This window comes from Saccostrea echinata, unplaced genomic scaffold (genome assembly GCF_033153115.1).
Source record: "Saccostrea echinata isolate AGI-Se365-2 ecotype Australia unplaced genomic scaffold, CSIRO_AGI_Sech_v1 ptg000051l, whole genome shotgun sequence".
Taxonomy (NCBI): domain Eukaryota; kingdom Metazoa; phylum Mollusca; class Bivalvia; order Ostreida; family Ostreidae; genus Saccostrea; species Saccostrea echinata.
The window spans coordinates 311664-334815 of NW_026889800.1; positions in this window are offsets into that span (position 1 = coordinate 311664).

The following is a 23152-nucleotide window of genomic DNA, read 5'->3' on the forward strand; positions in this document are numbered from 1 at the left end:
TTCTGCCAAATGCACCTTGGACATCCCTGAGATTTTGCCAGTAACATCAAACACAGGTCAGCCTGAATCAATCCATAACTGGACCTGCTCTGGCCCTCCAAAATAAATAATCTAACTTAATCCCCCTCAAATTCACCCAGTTGCTGCACCGACAATTTCCGACTACCCTTACATGCACGGCTCCTGGAGAAATTCCTTTTGCTGACACAAAGATTACCATCATTAGTGTACATGACATATCCTATGATTAGGCTGATCAGCATATCAACAGGATAAATGTCTATCCTGCTGAACTAACATGTTCACATACTGTCCCCTTAATCCTAGCATTTCCTCAGGTACTAAAGATAGGCCTGCAGTGGGGGAACTCCCTCATCTTGTGACCATGAAGGGCACGGCCCTCCCCAGTTAGTACCTTCCCCCTCTGGCATAAACTGATCTACTGATTCCCTCCAGTTCCAGCCTCTCTCTGACACTCGGCAAAGTGTCAGAAACTACAATGACTTAACTAGACACCTCTAAAACATAATCTGGGAGCAATTCCTCCTCCCATGAGTCTCCAATATCTGACGAGACAGCTCAGTATGGCATTATGCCCTGCATGAAATCTGCTCCATTGAGCAGGACTGCTTATTACCTTGTTTGTACCAATATAGTGACATTAGGTATCTCAACCATCTTCATAGTTGTATTTGTAGTTTGAAAGGAGTAAAAATACCTAACGTGCTGAAAAATGGTCCATCATCTCTTTAATAGAGGCTAAAACCCCCTATTTAACTTGACCCATCCATCTGGCTACCCATATGTGGATTTCCTCTAATATCATGCCTGGATCTGCAACTTCCAGAACTAAATACAATACTCTTGTGATCTCATTGAGAAACTTGAAGAATTTGCTCAGGTCATATACCCCTTCTTTTGACCTTTCCAGACATAGGTCAACTTAGGGTCACTCCTGAAAACTTCTCCCTGTCACCTGCACAAGGTACACTTTCCCCAACCTCAAGACCCTACTCCATGCATTCTGCCCCCCCCTCCCCCTTGCACCTGCAGGGCTGAGAAGCAGCTTCATTTCATCAGAATACTTACTCTACCCACCATTATGGTAGCAGAGTATTTGAACTCGTTGTCACAAGAAAACTCTCCTTGGTTTTTTTTAGCTTTTGTAATTTAACTAACTCCAACAAGGATGATTCCAGCTTCATTGAAACATCTCTAGCAGCAGAAAGTAGTCCCCTGATCCTTCTGGGGATTCCAGTGACCTGACCTTGACCTCCAGCAGCTGTTGGTCCACTAGCACAGAAACATCCGACATCAAATACATAATGTACAAATTCATCTATTTCCTTAGCCTCCTTCCTTATTGCTCAATCATTAATGATATAAATCATCATCATTTGTCATCTAACAAAATAAGTATTTATAAAAATTATTTAAATCAAAAGCACCCTTTTTTTAAAAAAAAAGAGGCAGATAAAGAATTCAAGGGGAGTCCAAGATAAGTAGAGTTTGTTGATATATTATTTCATTGTAATATTTGTATAGCACTGGTCAGCTGTTCCTAATGACTTGACACTTACATACCATACATGTCAAAAAGTTTGTTTCTTTGTCAGTGGATGTCAATACATTGAATGGAGGTACTGATTTTTATAAATGATACATCACAGATTCCATCTAACTTTGATGAATACATCCTGATATGAATTAATCTACATCTAAAAATAACACCAACTCAAACTAGAAAATCTGAATTGCATGCCCATATTTTGCAGAGTGCGCCGCAAAGCGCAGCACACCACTATTGCATTGCTCCATTTTGTGGCAGTATGAGCACATATCACTGCACCTTCCCATGCCTGGGGGCTATACTCAGGGCACGTATTATTAGTTACATAGTTTTGTAGTGACAGGGTACGGGATGATACCTGGTTAGTAAATTTCATACCTGGCGAGGCGAAGCCGAGCAAGGTATGAAATTTACTAACCAGGTATCATCCCGTACCCTGTCACTACAAAACTATGTAACGAATTTACCCCACCGATGAAATGTTTGTGGTCTGTGGTTTGTAAAATTGTTTTTCTCCGCTATATGTTTCATCACTCATACAATGCCTATTATGACGTCACGGTGTGTTACGTAATGTTGTTTTGCCAGTGTTTCATAACGTACTGACAGTTTCCAAGACTTTAAGTAAAGTGAGAAAAAGGTTCCATCTCGTTACTTACGTTGATTAACTTTTTACTTATCAACAGACACCCTCAAACCTCATGAACTCGAGTTGTTTGAAGTGTTACAAAAGAACGATAACTCCGCATCAACCATGTATTGATTTTCAAGCGACTAGGTATAAGTAATACACCCCCTTCACATGACAAACTTCAACCAATCGGAAGCCAGGATTTCATAAAAAAATCATCAGAGGTGGGGTAATATTAGTTTAGCCTCATCAGGTATAAAATTTATTAACCAGCTCTCATCCCATACCCGGTCTCTCCAAAACTATATATAATGAATTTACCCCACTGATGAAATATTTATATAGTCAGTTGTTTTTTAGTTTGTAAAATTGATTCTTGAAGTTCCCGCTCTATATGTTTCATCACTCCCATACACTGCTTATTATAACGTCACATTGTGTTACGTAATATTGTTTTGTGATTGTTTCGTGCTGTAATAACTTACTGACAGTTTCGAAAACTTCCAAAAAGGGAGAAATAGGTTCCATAATTTGTTCTCATTACTTACGTTAGTTTACTTTAATTTTACTTGTCTACAGACACTCAGCAAACCTCATGACAATTGAGGAACTCGGGTTGTTCTAAGTGTTACAAAAAAATTATATCCACTGTGTATTGATTTTCAAGTGACAGTGTATAATTATTACACCCCCTTCACATGAGAGACTTCAACCAATCATAAGCCAGGATTTCATCAAAAAATCACAAGAGCTGGGGGTAAACTGGGATACTGACATAGTCCTCACTTAAATCTACTCACATCAAATGAAACCAATCCCAACAACTATCACATTAATATTTTGAAGCTAGTTTTATTTAATATGGAAACACAGCATTGTTTTGATTTAGTCCCTCTCAGTAGCTTAATGGATCTTTTAGAGGTAACTGGTATATCAGGCTAACTCAAATCTTCCCAGACCCATTTTTAGGTACACTTGTAAGAACCTACTGCATTCTACTGTACTCAACGGTGTTTCTTTTATGCCTTTGTCTTGGTCTACCATGTTAAAAGGGTTAAGATTCCCTAATTACTGAGCAGTCATACCTGCCACCTCAGCTAATCTGACATTGGTATCTCAGCATGACTATCTCGGGTTGGGGCCTCAGTGATTTATAACTCCCCCCTGAGATAATGGTTATCTCAGCTGCTGTGTCTATAGTAGCCTTACTCAGCTGGCCTTCTATCTGTACTGGGATACGCCACACTACTGAGCTATTGATATTGTGGAAATATAGACAAAATCATGACCATTAATCTTCAATGTTTGTATGACATAATGATATAAGACTTCAAGCAATATGTGTATCAATATTGATTCATGATTGTTATGAATATATTACAGTAAATAAATAAGGATGAACACAGGAGATTAGAGGTTATACTAAGTGTTAGTTTTTTAGTTTTAATGTAGGCTTAGTGTTATGGCTAGGGTTTAGGTTAGGGTAAGGTTTTGGGTTAGGATAAGGGTGAGGGTTAGATAGTAAAGGAAATAATGTTCCAAGAGTTATTACTGTTAGGTACTGAAAAATCATGATTCAATATGGATAGAACATTTGACATTCATTGGGATCTCTATCTTGGACCAGGGCCTCAGTGATTTATAACTTCCCCTGAGATAATGGAAATGTCAGCTGCTGTATCTATTCCTCTGACTATCTCGGACCAGGGCCTCAGTGATTTATAACTTCCCCTGAGATAATGGAAATGTCAGCTGCTGTATCTATTCCTCTGACTATCTCTGACCAGGGCCTCAGTGATTTATAACTTCCCCTGAGATAATGGAAATGTCAGCTGCTGTATCTATTCCTCTGACTATCTGGGACCAGGGTCTCAGTGATTTATAACTTCCCCTGAGATAATGGAAATGTCAGCTGCTGTATCTATTCCTCTGACTATCTCGGACCAGGGTCTCAGTGATTTATAACTTCCTTTCAAGATAATGAAAATGTCAGCTGCTGTATCTATTCCTCTGACTATCTCAGACCAGGGTCTCAGTGATTTATAACTTCCCCGGAGATAATGGAAATGTCAGCTGCTGTGTCTATTCCTCTGACTGATAATGGTAATGTCAGCTGCTGCATCTATACATCTGAATATCTCAGGTTGGGGCCTAGGTGACTTATAACTTCTACTAAAATGATAGTTATGTCAGCTGCTGTGTCTATATCTCTGCTTATCTCAGACCAGGGCCTCAGTGATTTTATAACTTCCTGTGAGATAATAATAGTGAATAATTGTACTTTCTATTTTTAGACCTATGTCTCTGTACCAGGCATTGCTCTGAACTAAATAAAGCGCCATTCTCTCTGCTCGGCATTTTTCCTTTTCTTGTGCCTCAGTATAAGACCTTACCTGAGTCTCACAGTCCCCCGACTGTTTACCGTTACCTTGAGGAAAGAGTGAAATTCTGCGCTCCTCCCACATATCCCCAGAAAGTGATTTTACTGCTTGCAGACAATGGGCCATAGCTCTTTGACTCTATGACTCAAGTGTTAGGTTTTTTACTTGTTTGATTGCCCCCTCTTATGTTTTCAGGGGATAATTTATCAACTGCTGCTCAGCCTTTCCATCTTTACATCTGCTAGCTATAGCAACCTAACAATCAACTGATCCTGGAATATCCTGAAATATTAGATCCGGCCACTAGAAGCTTTCTGAACAGTGTCCATTACTCTATTCCCCAACTATCCAATAGCCTCATCCACTTGCTGGGATATAGAGCTGAACTCAAGCTGTGAGGTGGTCCTGAGGGAGGTTAAACCAAACATCTCCTGCATCTAGACAACTTCACAGAAACTCAGCAGGGCACCCCTACATCTCAGGATATCAAACAACTTAAGTAATGCCTCCACTAGAGTAAAACAATTGGGATCATTCCACTGGTGGTACACAGTGATTGCGGAGAACTTCATGTCAAATTGAGCCCATTCTACATTCCCTTAATTGTACTTTATTCCCTTGACTTCAGCTGGAATGTTCCAGCTGGCACAACTTCTAGTGCTAAGGAAAATTAAACTCTGCAACTAAGTCGACCTAGCAGTAGCCGTAAGTGTATGTCTTAGAGATGACCCTGCCCACCCCCCACCCCCCACCCCAATACCAGTGCAAGAGATGGTTACTAGGGTGCATCAGCAGGCAGGCCTTGTCCTGATTGTGTGGGGAGGATTGTGGTCTACTGATTCTCCTACTTGTGTGGGGAGGATTGTGGGCTGCTGATATCTCCTGCTTGTGTGGGGATGATTACAATCTACTGATATTTCCTGCTTGTGTGGAGATGATTGCAGTCTACCGATATCTCTTGCTTGTGTGGGGATGATTGTGGTCTACTGATATCTCCTGCTTGTGTGGGGATGATTGTGGTCTACTGATATTTCCTGCTTGCATTGGGAGAATTGCTGTCCCTTGATATCTCCTGCTTGTGAAGGGATGAGTGGTCTACTGATATCTCCTGCTATTGTGAGGATGATTGTGGTCTACTGATATCTCCTGCTTGTCTTTTGATATCTCCTGCTTTTGAAGGGATGATAGTAGTCTTTTGATACCTCCTGCTGTTTGGGGGAATATTGCAGTCTCTTGATATCTTCTGCTTGTGTTGGGATGATTGTGGTCTACTGATATCTCCTGCTAATGTGGAGATGATAGTCATATACTGTTATCTCCTGCTTGTGTGGGAGAATTGCTGTCCTTTGATATCTGCTGCTTGTGTAGGGATGATTGCCGACTACTGATATCTCCTGCTTGTGTGATGAGAATTGTGGTCTACTTGTGTGGGGATGATTGTGGTCTAATGATATCTCCTGCTTGTGTGGGGATGATTGCAGTCTAATGACACCTCCTGCTTGTGTGGGAGAATTGCTGTCCTTTGATATCTGCTGCTTGGGGTCTACTGATATCTTCTGCTTGTGCTGGGATGATTGTGGTCTACTGATATCTCCTGCTTCAGTGGGTAGAATTGCTGTCCTTTGATATCTGCTGCTTGTGTAGGGATGATTGTGGTATACTGATATCTCCTGCTTGTGCCGGGATGATTGTTGTCTACTGATATCTCCTGCTTGTGTTGGGATGATTATGATCTACTGATATCTCCTTCTTGAGTTGGGATGATTGCTGTTGACTGATATCTCCTGCTTGTGTAGGGAAGACTACAGTCTACTGATCTCTTGCTTGTATGGGGATTATTGCAGTCTTCTTCATGAATGGGATCTCCTCCCCCATCAGATTACATTATCAAGGTCCCCTCCCCCTTCCCTTGGGCACTCTAACAGGGTACTCCCAGATTTTGCAGGCCAATTCTGCTGAGCCAAGACTACCGACCCTATATGTGTCTCAAAGTCCCACTACTGTTTCCAAAGGAACTAGCCTCGCTTTACGTACTGCCCACCTTACAATTTATGTATACACAATAATTCTAATTACAAATTAGTGTGCCTACTCTGTTTACAATATATAAACAATGCAGGTAGACAAACACTTTAAAATAAAATTCTGCACTTTCCTATAAATGCAATAGATCCGCAGTATAATCAAACTATATAACACTTACTAAAATGGGTCCACACTTTTCAGCTGTGTACAAGGAAGTGCACGAATCCCTGCACACAACACAGCAGAAGTGTCAGGTCTTTAGTTGACACAGTAAAGTGTACCAAGCATCTCCAGGACAACTACAGTCCTTTAAATCCGGTGGGACAATTCCACTGAAGTTAGATAATATTGATTTTATATGAGTCCTTTAATATGAATACTGTAGGGCTATATCAAGATGCCAAAAAAATAAAGGAATTGTCTTTAACATAAATGGATCTCGAGAACTTCAATTATGATTAAAAAAGCTCATTTTCATTTGCTATTTCCTTGTAATGTTTAAAGAAAGTAATATTTTCATTTTTTTCAATTACTGAAAATTTCATATTCTAAAATTAACATTCTGTGGTACAAACATAGACATTCAAAACATATCTGCTCAGTTTTCTTTAGTTCAAATATCGAAGAAATTTTAATTACTTACATAGAATAAAGCATTACAATCCACCATTGCAGACGTAAGGGCCTGAGAAAGTGAGTCGTAATCTGACAAGTTATTAACCATTACTGGACTCTATTACTCCAGTCTTTAATATTTATTAATCTTCATGCCACGACCATGCAGCCTCTGTGTATCACAATTAACATCCCACTGTGAGACGTGGAGACAAATCTTTGTAATGAGACATTAAAATCGGAGATCTTGAGTCTCAATAGATGTTGGTACAACAAATATATCTCACTGCTCAATGGCAAAGTGCCAAATACAGATCTAAATTTGCAGTCTTCTATTAACAATGGGTGCCATCCAATACAAGGGAAGAATTCTCAAAGTAGCAAAAAAACCCCACTGTATGGAAAACTAAGCACACGAAATGTACATCTACATGTACTCCAGGTATCACTAGCACTGCCTGTTCTACACTCAGGGTGTGTATATACTGGTAACACTAGCACTGCCTGTTCTACACTCAGGGTGTGTATATACTTGTTACAGACTTGGCAGTGTCCTTATTGATACCTGTAAGCCCCAGGTGAAACCAATTCTGATAACTATCACACTGTACCATTAATCTCTTGGGGTTAGTTTTGAGACAAAAGGAGTATAATTTTAATTTAGTCCCCCTAATAGCTTTGGGTCTCTAAGGAGTAACTGGAATATTTGGCTAACTCAAGTCTTCCCTGTTTTCAGGTACCCATGTCAGGATTTACTTCTTTCGCTTTGGTTCTACTCTAGTTTTTGACTTACTCCATGTGCATCCTGAACTAAGCCTTGAACCCATGCCCCCCCCCCCCCTTTTCTTTCACAGTGGTGTCCTGGAATAGCTACATCACACAAACAGACTATGAATACTGTCTCGGTAGGTAAATCTCCAGACTAAAAAATACCGTCTTGATAGGTATATCTCCAGACAATATATACCCTCTTGGTAAGTAAATCTAAATACTATCTCAGTAGGTAAATCCCCAGGCTCTAAACACTGTCTCGGTAGGTAAAATCACAGACTATAAATACCATCTTGGTAGGTAAAACCCAAGACTCTTAAGTCTTGTTCTCAGATGAAAAACATCCAGATTCTAAAATTCCACAATCCAAATATCATCTCAGGAATTAAATCCAACATTCTTAATACAAACTATCTCAGTATGTCAAACTCGACTCTAAATACTGTCTTGGTAGGTAAAACCCAAAACTCAAATCTTGTCTCCATTGGTAAAACCAAAGACTCAAATCCTGTCTCCATTGGTAAAACCCAAGACGCTTAATTCTTTATTGGTTGGTAAATCCCCAGAATCTTAATATTGTCTAAGAAGTAAGTCCCCAGACTCTAAATACTGTCTCGATACGTAAATATATCCAGATTCCAAAAACTGTCTAAATACTAGGTAAATGTCAGTATACTCTATTCAATATAACAGTGATTTAATCCCCAAACTCTAAATGCTGTGTCGGTATGTTAATTTCCAGACTCTAAATACTGTCTCCATTGGTAAATCTCCTGACTCTAAATCTGTCTGAATAGTTAAATCTCCTGATTCTAAATCCTACATCTTGGTAGGTAGCTCTCCAGACTCTAAATCAGTCTCAGAAGCTAAATTTCCAGACTCTAAATCAGTCTCAGTAGGTAAATCTCCAGACTCTTAGTCTCAGTAGGTAAATCTCCAGACTCTAAATCAGTCTCAGTTGCTAAATCTAAAGACTCTAAATCAGTCTCGGTAGCTAAATCTCCAGACTCTAAATCAGTCTCAGTAGGTAAATCTCCAGACTCTAAGTACTGTCTCCTTTGGTACATCTCCTGACTCTTAATCTGTCTCTTTAGTTAAATCTCAAGACTTTAAATCATATCTTGGTAAGAAGATCTCCAGATTCAAATACTGTCCAGATAGGTAAATTCCCAGACTCTAAATACTGTCTCGGTACGATATTCTCCAGACTCTAAATACTGTCTGAATTTCTAAACCTCTTGACACTAAATCTGTCTCTATAGTTATTCCAGACTCTAAATCCTATCTTTGTAGGTAGATCTCCAGACTCTGAATACTATCCCGACATGTAAATTTCCAGACTCTAAGTATTGCCTCGATAAGTAAATCCCCAAACTCTAAATTCTATCTTTATAGGTAGATCTCCAGACTCTGAATACTATCCCGATAGGTAAATTTCCAGACTCGAAGTATTGCCTTGATAAGTAAATCCCCAATTTCTAAATACTATCTCAGTAGGTAAAACCCCACACTCTATATACTGTCTCGGTAGTTAAATCTCCAGATTCTAAATACTGTCTCAATAGGTAAATGTCAGGACTCTCTAATCAATATATCAGTGGTTTAATCCCCAAACTCTGAATACTGTCTGGATAGGTAAATCTCCAGACTCTAAGTACTGTCTTGATAATTCCCCAAACTCTAAATACTGTCTCCACACTCTAAGTACTCTCTAGATATCTAAATCTCCAAAAACTAAAACTTGTCTCGATATGTAAATCTATAAACTCTAAGTACTGTCTCTATAAGTAAATCTCCAGACTCTAAATACTGTGTAAATCCCCACACTTTGAATACTGTCTCAGTAGGTAAATCTCCAGACTCTAAATACTGTCTTCCTTTATAAAACTCCTGACTCTAAATCTGTCTCAGTCTATAGTTAACCTCCAGACTCTAAATCCTATCTTGTTAGGTAGATCTACAGACTCTCTCGATACGTAAATCTAAGACAGTATATATATACTTTATCAGTGGGTAAAATCCTAGACTCTACATACTGTCCCAATAGTTAAACTCCAGACTCTAAGTACTGTCTCGATAAGTAAATCCCCATACTCAAAATACTGTCTCAGTAGGTAAAACTCCAGACTCTAAATACTGTTTCAGTAGGTAATTCTCCAGACCCTAAATACTGTCTTGGTAGGTAAAACCCCAAAGTCTTAATACTGTCTCGGTAGGTAATTCCCCATACTCTAAATGATGTCTTGTAAATATCCAGACTTTATTTGTAAATCTCAAGTCTCTCAAAATACTGTTTCGGTAGGTAAATCTCCAGACTATATATCCTTTTTCGGTGGGTATATTTCCATACTCTAAATACAATATCGGTGGGTAAATTCCCAGACTCTAAATACTTTCTCCTTAGGTAAATCTTAATACTCTAGATACTGTCTCGGAAGGTAAATCTCCAGACTCCAAACACTGTCTCTGTATATAAATCTCCAAACTCTTAAATCCTGTCTTGGTATGTAAAACTTCAGACTTTAAATTCTGTCTTGGTAGGTAAATCTCCAGACTCTAAATACTGTCTCGTTTTTTTAATCTCTAGACTCTAAATACCATCTCAGTAGGTTAATCTCCAGACTATAAATCCTGTCTCTGTTGATAAATCTCCAGACTCAACATGTATACACTATATCACTGAGTAAATCCCGGGACCCTAAAATACTGTCTCAGTAGGTAAATCTCCAGACTCTAAATACTGCCTCAGTAGGTAAATCCCCAGACTCTAAATACTGCCTCAGTAGGTAAATCCCCAGACTCTAAATACTGTCTCGGTAGGTAAATCCCCAGATTCTTAATACTGTCTCGGTAGGTAAATCCCCAGATTCTTAATACTGTCTCGGTAAGTAAATCCCCAGACTCTAAATACTGTCTCGGTAGGTAAATCCCCAGACTCTAAACACTGTCTCGGTAGGTAAATCCCCAGATTCTTAATACTGTCTCTCCAGACTCAAGACTCTAAATTCCATTTCGGTAGGTAAATCACCAGACTCTGTATACTTTATCACTGGGTAAATCTCCACACTCTAAATACTGTCTTGATAAATGAATCCCTAGACTCTAAATGCTTTCTTGGTAGGTAAATCTCCAGACTCTAAATACTGTCTCTATATTATGTAAATCTCCTCCCTCTAAATACTGTATCAATAGATAAATCCCCAGACTCTAAATGCTTTCTCGGTAGGTTAATCTCCAGACAATAAATACTGTCTCTATATTATGTAAATCACCTCCCTCTAAATACTGTCTTATTATTTAAATCTCCAGACTCTAAATCCTGTCTCGGTAGGTAAATCTTCAGACTCTAAATCCTGTCTCGGTAGGTAAACTTCCAGACTCTAAATCCTGTCTTGGTAGGTAAATCTCCAGACTCTAAATCCTGTCTCGGTAGGTAAATCTCCAGACTCTAAATCCTGTCTCAGTAGGTAAATCTCCAGACTATATACTATATCAGTGGGTAAATCCCAAGACTCTAAATACCTTCTCCATAGGTAAATCTTCTGAATCTAAATAGTGATTATGTAGGTTGTTAAGGACATTGGCAAGGTTCCTGGTTATTGTATAGAATTTTTCAAGAACTTTTGAGTAGGTTAAAATGTACTAAACAGGTTATATTCTGGATCGTTTTACCTACCAATCCAACATTCTTTTTTAGATTTTGTCAAGTTAGTGTTTTTACAATTCTTAATGCATTTTCTATGTAAAATGTTGATAAAAGGGACCTACATAATTTTTCACCAAAATATTTCTTCAAAACCCATTTATTTCATAGATTTTTTGTATTATATACATTATTGTATCTTCATTTCCTATGACCAATAGATATTTTGGCTGAAAATGTATATATAGAAACAAGACATGGATATACCGGTACCGATCATCATTTTTGAGTTGCGTCCCTTAACAGCTAAAATTGGTCAAGAGACTGGTTGATTGTTTTTATCATTTAATTGACTGAATTGATTGAAACACATTGTCATAAAAATATTGGCATGGATTTATTTTTAACTTTTATTCGTAGTTACTTAATGCTGATTCCTTCACACATCCTAAGAACTGTTCTCAATCGGCATGGTCGACCTACCTTTCACCATATGTCAAATCTTCCCAGCATACTGAGCATAACTATGGTAAATGACGGCCTGTTGGCTCTTTGTCCCTCAATACAATGTACAATTAATGTACAACAAAGCCATTACTACTTTTCTTTTTTGATGTATAGATGATTCTACCCGTTGAAGAAAGTACACGTGCTTTTGTTTACCTCTGTAACATACGCTTTATTGGTTTTCACCGCTTAGAGAATTCTACACGGGAGATCACTCTCAATCACTATTTCATAAGTGAAAAAACCCATGTATTAAACCTTTTTTCTCCGGAAAACCCTGACTTGCCACTGGCCTTAATTCCCAATACTCTAAATTCTCTGTAAGTAGGTAGGAAAATCTTCAGACTGCAAACAATGTCTCAAAAGTAAATCCCCAGACTCGAAGTACTGTCTCCATACAAAGTTGATCTCCAGACTCTAAATACTGTCTCAATATGTAAATCTCCAGAATCTTAATATTGTCTCAGTAGGTAAATCTCCAGATTCTAAATACTGACTCTATTAGTAAATCTCCAGACTCTAAATACTGACTCTATTGGTAAATCTCCAGACTATATATACTATATTGGTGGGCAAATCCCAATACTCAAAAATACTGTCTCGTTAGATAAAACCCCAGTCTCTTAATACTATCTTTCTAGGTAAATCTACTGACTCTTTACACCGTCTTGGTAGGTAGGTCTCTTGACATTAAATTCTGTCTCAGTAGGTAGGAAAATCTCCAGACTCTGAATACTGTCTCCAAAGGGAAATATCCAGACTCTAAATACTGTCTCCATACTAGGTAAATTTTCGTGACTCTGAATACTTTCTCGATATTTAAATCTCCAGATACTGTCTCAGAACCTAAATCTCCAGACTCTAAATACTGTCTGCATAGGTACACCTCAATATTCTACTGTCTCCAAACTCGTTCACTTGATATTTAAATCTCCAGCCTTTAAATACTGTCTCCGTACATAAATCTCCAGACTCTACATCCTGCCTTGGTATTTCAAACTCCAGACTCTATACTGCCTCTGTGGGTAAATCTCCAGACTCTATCTATTGTCTCCATAGCTAAATCCCTTGGCCCTAAATATTGTAATGATAGGTAGAAAAATCCCCAGACTCTCAATACTATCTTGGTAGGGAAATCCCCAAACCCTAAACACTGTCCTGGTTTTTAATTATCAAGACTCACAATACTATCAGGGTAAGTAATATTACCAGACTCTAAATACAATCTAGGTAGGTAAATCCCCAGAATCTACTGTCTTAGTATATCCCTGACTCTCACTACTTCCTCTATAAGTAAATCCCTAGACTCTACTTTCTCAGTAGGTAAATCGAATCTTAAAATACTTTCTTGGTAGGTATGTAAAAACTGAGCTTCTATAAATACTTTCTATGTAGGTAAATCCCCAAACTCTAAATACTCTCTTGGTAGGTACATAAAATCCAGACTCTCAATACTATCTTGGTAGGTAAATCCCCAGATTTCAAATACTGTCTCGGTAGGTAAATCTACAGACTCCATATCCATAAAAACTCCTGATTCTAAGCTCTAAATACTACCTCCATAATTCAATCTTCCGACTCTAAATGTCATGTAAGGTAGGTTAATCCCAAGACTCTAAAATACTATCTTGGTTGGTAAGGAAATCTCCAAGACTCCAAGACTCTAAATTCTGTCTCAGTATATAATTCCCCAGGCTCTCAACACTATCTGGGTAGGAAAATCCCAGACTATAAATACTGTGTACTGGTAAGTAAGAAAATACCCAGACTCTAAATACTGTCTCTGTAGGTAAAACTCAACTCCAAATACTGTCTTGGTATGTAAAACTGAAGACTCTAAATCATGTTTCTTGGTAGTTAAATCTCAATAGACTCTATATACTATCTTGGTGAGTTAATCCCCAGATTCAAGATACTATCTCAGTAGTTAAATCTCCTAAATCTAAATACTATCATGGTAGGTTTGTTTGTTTGTTTGTTTATATGTTGTTTAACGTCCCTCTTGAGAATTTTTCACTCATATGGACATGCCACCACCTGCCAGTGGAGAGCTGCAAATTTTGTCCTATACTCGGCACTTACGGCCATTGAGAAGTGAGGGATCTTTTTCTTGACAGCACCTATTGCGACACGGGACCTAGGTTTATAAGGTCTCATCCGAAGGACCGATCTCCACGTCCCACAGTGGCATTCAAACTCGCGACGTAAGGATCAACTCCTTACATTGCGACTCTAGAGCTGACGCTCTAACCACTGTGCCACGCGGGCTACCTCATGGTAGGTAGGAAAATCTCTAAATATTGTCTGGATATGTAAATTTCCAGGCTCTTAATCCTGTCTGGGTTGGGAAATCTCCAGACATGTTATGCTATATTGGTGGGTAAATCCCGAGACACAACATTCTGTTTCACTAAGTAAATTTCCAGACTCTAAATACTGTCTCCATAGCTAAATCTCCTGACTGTAGATACTGTTTTGGAAGATAAGGTAAGTAAGTCACAAGACTCTAAATTCTGTCTCAGTAGGAGGGAAAATCTCCAGACTCCAAACAGTGTCTAATTAGTAATCTCTAGCTTACCTACTGTCTTCGAATGTAAAACTTCACACTCAAAATCCTGTCACAAAATGTATATCTCCAGACTCTAAATACAGCCTCCATACTAAAAACTCTCCTGAATCTAAATACTGTCTGGATATTTAATTCTACAGACTCTATATACTGTCTCCATACTAGGAAACTCTCCTGAACCTAAATACTGTCTTGATATTAAATTCTACAGGCTCTAAATACTGTCTTCATACAGGGAAAAAGCCATGAATCTAAGTACTGTCTCGAAATTTAATTCTACAGACTCTAAATACTGTCTCCATACTGGCAAACTCCCCTGAATCTAAATACTGTCTCGATATTTTATTCCACAGACTCTAAATACTGTCTCCATACTGGGAAACTCTCCTGAATCTAAATACTGTCTCGATATTTAATTCTACAGACTCTTAATACTCTGTGTATACTAGGAAACGATCTTGAATCTAAATACTGTCTCGATATTTAATTCTACAGACTCTAAATACTGTCTCGATATTTAATTCTACAGACACTGAATACTCTCTCCATACTGGGAAACTCTCCTGAATCTAAATACTATCTCAATAATTAATTCTACAGACTCTAAATACTATGTCGATATTTAATTCTACAGACCCTAAATATTCTCTCCATATTGCGAAACTCTCCTGAATCTAAATACTATCTCGATATTTAATTCTACAGACTCTAAATACTGTCTCCATACAGGAAAACTCTTCTAAATCTCAATACTGTCTCGATATTTAATTCTACAGACTCTAAATACTGTCTCCATACTGGGAAACTCTCCAGAATCTAAATACTATCTCGATATTTAATTCTACATACTCTAAATACTGTCTCGATATTTAATTCTACAGACCCTAAATACTCTCTCCATACTGGGAAACTCTCCTGAATCTAAATACCGTCTCGATATTTAACTCTTCAGACTCTTAATAATGTCTCCATACTAGGAAATTCACCAGAATCTAAATACTGTCTCGATATTTAATTCTACAGGCTCTAAATACCGTCTTCATACAGGGAAACTGCCCTGAATCTAAATATTGTCTCAATATTTAAATCTACAGACTCTAAATACTGTCTCCATACTGGGAAACGATCCTGAATCTAAATACTGTCTCGATATTTAATTCTACAGGCTCTAAATACTATCTCCATACTGGAAAACACTCCTGAATCTAAATACTGTCTCAATATTTAATTCTACAGACCCTAAATACTGTCTCCATACCGGGAATCTCTCCTGAATCTAAATACTGACGCAATATTTAATTCTACAGGCTCTAAATACTGTCTACAATTTGGGAAAATCTCCCAAATATAAATACTGTCTCGATATTTAATTCTACAGGCTCTAAATACTGTCTCCATACTGGAAATTTCTACTGAATCTAAATACTAGCTGTCTCAATACTTAATTCTACAGACTCTAAATACTGTTTCATTAAGAGAAAACTCTCCTGAATCTAAATACTGTCTCGATATTTAATTCTATAGACCCTAAATACTCTCTCCATACTGGAAAACTCTCCTGAATCAAAATACTGTCTCGATATTTAACTCTACAGACTCTTAATAATGTCTCCATACTAGGAAATTCACCAGAATCTAAATACTGTCTCAATATTTAATTCTACTGGCTCTAAATACTGTCTTCATACAGGGAAACTGCCCTGAATCTAAATACTGTCTCAATATTTAATTCTACAGACCCTAAATAACGTCTCCATACTGGGAAACTCTCCAAAATACAAATACTGTCTCGATATTTATTTCTACAGGCTCTAAATACTCTGTGTATATACTAGGAGACGCTCCTGAATTTAAATACTCTCTCGATATTTAACTCTACAAACTCTAAATACTGTCTCCATAATGAGAAACTCTCCTGAATCTAAATACTGTCTTGATATTTAATTCTACACGCTCTAAATACTGTCATCATAATGGGAAACTGTCCTGAATCTAAATGCTGTCTTGATATTTAATTCTACAGACTCTTAATACTATCTTCATACTGGCAAACGCTCCTGAATTAAAAAACTGTCTCAATATTTAATTCTACAGGCTCTAAATACTGTCTCCATACTGGGAATCTCTCCAGAATCTAAATACTGTCTCATTATTTAATTCTTCACATTCTAAACACTGTCATCATGAAGGGAAACTGCCCTGAATCTAAATACTGCCTCGATATTTAACTCTACAGGCTCTAAATTCTGTCTCCATACTGGAAATCTTTACTGAATCTAAATACTGTCTCAATACTTAATTCTACAGACTCTTAAATACTGTTTCATTACTAGAAAACTCTCCTGAATCTAAATACTGTCTCGATATTTAATTCTATAGACTCTAAATACTGTCTCCATACTTTTAAACTCTCCTGAATCTAAATACTGTCTCGATATTTAATTCTACAGACTCTAAATACTGTCTCCATACTGGAGAACTCTCGTGAATCTAAATACTGTCTCGATATATAATTCTACAGGCTCTAAATACTGTCTCCATACTAGGAAACTCACCTGAATCTAAATACTGTCTCGATATTTAATTCTACAGACTCTAAATACTGTCTCCATACTGGTAAACTCTTCTGAATCTAAATACTGTCTCGATATTTAACTCTACAGACTCTAAATACTGTCTCCATACTAGGAAACTCACCAGAATCTAAATACTGTCTTGATATTTAATTCTACACATTCTCAAAAATGTCATCATGAAGGGAAATTGTCCTGAATCTAAATACTGTCTCGATATTTAATTCTACAGGTTCTAAATACTTGTTTCAATACTAGGAAACTCTCCTGAATCTAAATACTGTCTCGATATTGAATTCTAAAGACTCTAAATACTTCCTCCATACTGGAAAACTCTCCTGAATCTAAATACTGTCTCGATATTTAAATCTACAGACTCTAAATACTGTCTCCATACTGGGAAACGATCCTGAATCTAAATACTGTCTCGATATTTAATTCCACAGGCTCTAAATACTGTCTCCATACTGGAAAACACTCCTGAATCTAAATACTGTCTCAATATTTAATTCTACAGACCCAAAATACTGTCTCCATACTGGGAAACTCTCCAGAATACAAATACTGACTCGATATTTATTTCTACAGGCTCTAAATACTCTGTTTATATACTAGGAAACGCTCCTGAATCTAAATACTGTCTCGATATTTAACTCTACAAACTCTAAATACTGTCTCCATAATGAGAAACTCTCCTGAATCTAAATACTGTCTTGATATTTAATTCTACACGCTCTAAATACTGTCATCATAAAGGGAAACTGCCCTGAATCTAAATGCTGTCTCGATATTTATTTTTAGAGCCTCCTAATACTGTCTCCATACTGGGAAACGCTCCTGAATCTAAACACTGTCTCAATATTTAATTCTACAGGCTCTAAATACTGTCTCCATACTGGGAATCTCTCCAGAATCTAAATACTGTCTCGTTATTTAATTCTACACACTCTAAATACTGTCTCCATACTGGGAAACGCTCCTGAATCTAAATACTGTCTCGATATATAATTCTAGAGGCTCTAAATACTGTCTCCATACTGGGAATCTCTCCAGAATCTAAATACTGTCTCAATATTTAATTCTACACATTCTAAACACTGTCATCATGAAGGAAAACTGCCCTGAATCTAAATACTGTCTCGATATATAATTCTACAGGCTCTAAACACTGTCTCCATACTGGAAATCTCTACTGAATCTAAATACTGTCTCAATACTTAATTCTACAGACTCTAAATACTGTTTCATTACTAGAAAACTCTCCTGAATCTAAATACTGTCTCGATATTTATTTCCATACACTCTAAATATTGTCTCCATACTGGCAAACTCTCCTGAATCTAAATACTGTCTCGATATTTAATTCTACAGACTCTAAATACTGTCTCCATACTGGAAAACTCTCCTGAATCTAAATACTGTCTCGATATTTAACTCCACAGACTTTAAATACTGTCTCCATACTAGGAAACTCACCAGAATCTAAATACGGTCTTGATATTTAATTCTACACATTCTAAAAACTGTCATCATGAAGGGAAATTGCCCTGAATCTAAATGCTATCTCGATATTTAATTCTAGAGACTCTTAATACTATCTTCATACTGGCAAACGCTCCTGAATCTAAATACTGTCTCGATATTTAATTCTACAGGCTCTAAATACTTGTTCCAATACTAGGAAACTCTCCTGAATCTAAATACTGTCTCGATATTGAATTCTAAAGACTCTAAATACTTTCTCCATACTGGAAAACTCTCCTGAATCTAAATATTGTCTCAATATTTCATTCTACAGACTCTAAATACTGTCTCCATACAGGAAAACTCTTCTAAATCTCAATACTGTCTCGATATTTAATTCTACAGACTCTAAATACTGTCTCCATACTGGGAAACTCTCCAGAATCTAAATACTATCTCGATATTTAATTCTACAGACTCTAAATATCTCAATATTTAATTCTACAGACCCTAAATACTGTTTCCATACTGGGAAACTCTCCAAAATACAAATACTGTCTCGATATTTATTTCTACAGGCTCTAAATACTCTGTGTATATACTAGGAAACGCTCCTGAATTTAAATACTCTCTCGATATTTAACTCTACAAACTCTAAATACTGTCTCCATAATGAGAAACTCTCCTGAATCTAAATGCTGTCTTGATATTTAATTCTACAGACTTTTAATACTATCTTCATACTGGCAAACGCTCCTGAATCAAAATACTGTCTCAATATTTAAATCTACAGGCTCTAAATACTGTCTCCATACTGGGAATCTCTCCAGAATCTAAATACTGTCTTGATATTTAATTCTACACATTCTCAAAAATGTCATCATAAAGGGAAATTGTCCTGAATCTAAATACTGTCTCTATATTTAATTCTACAGGCTCTAAATACTTGTTTCAATGCTAGGAAACTCTCCTGAATCTAAATACTGTCTCGATATTGAATTCTAAAGACTCTAAATACTTTCTCGATACTGGAAAACTCTCCTGAATCTAAATACAGTCTCAATATTTCATTCTACAGACTTTAAATACTGTCTCCATACAGGAAAACTCTCCTAAATCTCAATACTGTCTCGATATTTAATTCTACAGACTCTAAATACTGTCTCCATACTGAGAAACTCTCCAGAATCTAAATACTATCTCGATATTTAATTCTACATACTCTAAATATCTCGATATTTAATTCTACACACCCTAAATACTCTCTCCATACTGGGAAACTCTCCTGAATCTAAATACTGTCTCGATATTTAACTCTACAGACTCTTAATAATGTCTCCATACTAGGAAATTCACCAGAATCTAAATACTGTCTCGATATTTAATTCTACAGGCTCTAAATACCGTCTTCATACAGGGAAACTGCCCTGAATCTAAATACTGTCTCAATATTTAAATCTACAGACTCTGAATACTGTCTCCATACTAGGAAACTCTCCTGAATTTAAATACTGTCTCGATATTTAATTCTACAGACTCTAAATACTGTCTCCATACTGGTAAACTCTTCTGAATCTAAATACTGTCTCGATATTTAACTCCACAGACTCTAAATACTGTCTCCATACTAGGAAACTCACCAGAATATAAATACTGTCTTGATATTTAATTCTACACATTCTCAAAAATGTCATCATGAAGGGAAATTGTCCTGAATCTAAATACTGTCTCGATATTTAATTCTACAGGCTCTAAATACTTGTTTCAATACTAGGAAACACTCCTGAATCTAAATACTGTCTCAATATTGAATTCTAAAGACTCTAAATACTTTCTCCATACTGGAAAACTCTCCTGAATCTAAATACTGTCTCAATATTTCATTCTACAGACTCTAAATACTGTCTCCATACAGGAAAACTCTCCTAAATCTCAATACTGTCTCGATATTTAATTCTACAGACTCTAAATACTGTCTCCATACTGGGAAACTCTCCAGAATCTAAATACTATCTCGATATTTAATTCTACATACTCTAAATATCTCGATATTTAATTCTACACACCCTAAATACTCTCTCCATACTGGGAAACTCTCCTGAATCTAAATACTGTCTCGATATTTAACTCTACAGACTCTTAATAATGTCTAAATACTAGGAAATTCACCAGAATCTAAATACTGTCTCCATATTTAATTCTACATGCTCTAAATACTGTCTTCATACAGGGAAACTGCCCTGAATCTAAATACTGTCTCAATATTTAAATCTACAGACTCTGAATACTCTCCATACTGGGAAATGATCCTGAATCTAAATACTGTCTCGATATTTAATTCTACAGGCTCTAAATACTGTCTCCATACTGGAAAACACTCCTGAATCTAAATACTGTCTCAATATTTAATTCTACAGACCCTAAATACTGTCTCCATACCGGGAATCTCTCCTGAATCTAAATACTGACGCAATATTTAATTCTACAGACTCTAAATACTACATACAATTTTGGAAACTATCACAGATATAAATACTGTCTCGATATTTAATTCTACAGGCTCCAAATACTGTCTCCATACTGGGAATCTCTCCTGAATCTAAATACTGTCTCGATATTTAATTCTACAGACTCTAAATACTGTCTACAATTTGGGAAACTCTCCCAAATCGAAATACTGTCTCGATATTTAATTCCACAGGCTCTAAATACTGTCTCCATACTGGAAAACGCTCCTGAATCTAAATACTGTCTTCATAATTAATTCTACAGGCTCTAAATACTGTCTCCATACTGGAAAACTCTCCTGAATCTAAATACTGCCTATATATTTAATTCTACAGACTCTAAATACTGTCTCCATACTAGGAAACTCTCCATAATACAAATACTGTCTCAATATTTATTTCTACAGGCTCTAAATACTCTTTTATACTAGGAAACGCTCCTGAATCTAAATACTGTCTCCACATTTAACTCTACAGTCTCTAAATACTTTCTCCATACTGGTAAACTCTCCTGAATCTAAATACTGTCTCAATATTTAATTCTACAGACTCTAAATACTGTCTCCATACTGGCAAACTCCCCTGAATCTCAATACTGTCTCGATATATAATTCTACAGACTCTAAATACTGTCTACAATTTGTTAAACTCTCCTAAATATAAATACTGCCTCGATATTTAATTCTACAGCCTCTAAATACTGTATCCATACTGGTTATCTTTCCTGAATCTAAATACTGTCTCGATATACAATTCTAAGACTCTAAATACTGTCTACATACTGGGAAACTCTCCTGAATCTAAATACTGTCTCGATATTTAATTCTACTGGCTCTAAATACTGTCTCCATACTGATAAACTCTCCTGAATCTAAATACTGTCTTGATATTTAAATGTACAGACTCTCAATACTCACTCCATACTGGGAAATTCTCCTGAATCTAAATACTATCTCAATATTTAATTCAAGAGACCCTAAATACTGTTTCCATACTGGGAAACTCTCCTGAATCTAAATACTGTCTCGATATTTAATTCTACAGGCTCTAAATACTGTCTCCATACTAGTAAACTTCCTTGAATCTAAATACTGTCTTGATATTTAAATGTACAGACTCTCAATACTCTCTCCATACTGGGAAATTCTCCTGAATCTAAACACTATCTCAATATTTAATTCAAGAGACCCTAAATACTGTTTCCATACTGGGAAACTCTCCATAATACAAATACTGTCTCAATATTCATTTCTACAGGATCTAAATACTCTGTTTATACTAGGAAATGCTCCTAAATCTAAATACTGTCTCCATATTTAACTCTACAGACTCTAAATACTTTCTCCATACTGGTAAACTCTCCTTAATCTAAATACTGTCTTGATATTTAATTTTACAGACTCTAAATACTGTCTCCATACTGGGAATCTCTCCTGAATCTAAATACCATCGCAATATTTAATTCTACAGACTCTAAATAAAGTCTCCAAACTGGTAAACTCCCCTGACTCTAAACACTGTCTCGATATTTAATTCTACAGACTCTAAATACTGTTTACAATTTGGTAAACTCTCCCAAATATAAATACTGTCTCGATATTCAATTCTACAAGCTCTAAATACTGCTTCCATACTAGGAAACTCTTCTGAATCTAAATATTGTCTCGATATTTAATTCTACAGACTCGAAATACTGTCTCCATACTGGGAAACTCTCCTGAATCTAAATACTCTCTCGATATATAATTCTACAGGCTCTAAATACTGTCTCCATACTGGAAATCTCTCCTGAATCTAAATACTGTCCCAATATTTAATTCTACCGGCTTTAAATACTGTCTCCATACTGGTAAACTCCCTTGAATCTAAATACTGTCTCAATATTTAATTGTACAG